The 1,553-nt window shown below is 38.2% G+C and overlaps 1 pseudogene; it reads left to right on the forward strand.

Annotated features, from left to right (window-relative positions):
• Window positions 1–359: 359 nt before the first annotated feature.
• Window positions 360–1,255, forward strand: LOC143615960 (tRNA (guanine-N(7)-)-methyltransferase pseudogene; annotated as a pseudogene).
• Window positions 1,256–1,553: the final 298 nt, after the last annotated feature.

Genomic DNA, 1,553 nt, shown 5'->3' on the forward strand with positions numbered 1-1,553 from the left:
ACGTAAATCATTTAGTTTTTATCAGCCCAACACTTTTATCTAACAGACCAGCAGTTGTCGACCAACTTCAAACCCTGGAAGTTCGTCAAGAGGGAACCCTCGATCGGCCTTCACACCTTCATCAATCTTGTTCGACAATCGCTCCTTTAAGGTACTCTACTACAGATTGCATACTGTAATCACAATACAAATACACTCTCTGTGCTGCTTTTTGAAAATAGATACTTAGGATTTGTTTAATCAGCTAATTTTGCTGATATAAAGTGTTAGGCTTGCTTTGCTGGTTAGGTTTATTGTAACTTTATACACTAGTTTGCATCGCTTAATGAACCCTAACTTTTCGTAATGTAATTACAGAACTTCTATTCCCAATATGCAATTGGAGGAAAAAATACCATCAGGCGACGAATCAAACCCCTGCATCAGCAAATCTACCCGTCTTCCAAGAAAACGCTTTTACCGAGCCCGAGCTCATAGCAACCCGTTAAGCGATTCTCATTTCCCGGTTCCGACCTCCCCTCATCATGTCGACTCCTCCCTTCACTTTCCTCACTATTTCCCGTCACCCGACTCCCAATCCAGCTCCAAAAAGATAGAATTCGCAGACATCGGGTGTGGATTCGGAGGACTTCTAATCAGTCTCGCAACACTTTTTCCCGACACTTTAATGATCGGAATGGAATTGAGAGACAAGGTAACGGAATACGTTAAAGAGCGGATTCTAGCTTTACGGGTTTCAAACCCAGGCCAGTACCAGAATGTATCGGTTGTTAGAACGAATTCCATGAAATACATTCCCAATTACTTTGAAAAAGCACAGCTTTCGAAGATGTTTTTCTTGTTCCCCGACCCGCATTTCAAAGAAAAGAACCATCGTAGGCGTGTGATTAGCCCCTTTTTGTTGGATGAGTACGCGTATGCGATTAGACCTGGTGGGATTATATACACTATAACTGATGTGGAAGAGCTTGGAGATTGGATGAAGTCTTGTTTGGAAGATCATCCAATGTTTGAGTCGCTTACTGATGAAGAACTTGAAGCGGATCCGGTGGTGAAGTTGTTGAGTTGTGCAACTGAAGAAGGACAAAAAGTGTCGAGAAATGGAGGACGGACTTTTAAAGCGGTTTATAGGCGCATTGTACTCAAAGATTGAAGTAAGTTTTTTATGAATACTGCAAGTTTATTTTTTTTATTTTAGATTTTTACTTTTGGTGACAATCTGTTTGCGTTTTCACCGAAAAGACCGTGCTTTAGTTATGTAACATTTCGTTTTAAATTTATTATGTCAAAGTATTTTGATTGTTATTTTTAAACATACAAGGTTATTTGCTTTTTATGAAACTGATATTAACTGGAGTCTCGAAACTAAGCAAATTTAATCTACAAAGAGAGCATAAAGTAAAAATATGTGAACGGCGTAATTGTGTTTATACGTTGCAAATTGTAATGGAAATAGTTCATCTATCTATATTAGTTGATGCAATCAATTACAGCTAATGTGTTGATCAAAGAAAATTTAGGTAAATCTGACATGTATGGATGTTAATAATATG

This window comes from Bidens hawaiensis, unplaced genomic scaffold (genome assembly GCF_021521415.1).
Source record: "Bidens hawaiensis isolate Kalapana, Puna unplaced genomic scaffold, B.hawaiensis_p1.1 tig00044939_1, whole genome shotgun sequence".
Lineage (NCBI taxonomy): Eukaryota > Viridiplantae > Streptophyta > Magnoliopsida > Asterales > Asteraceae > Bidens > Bidens hawaiensis.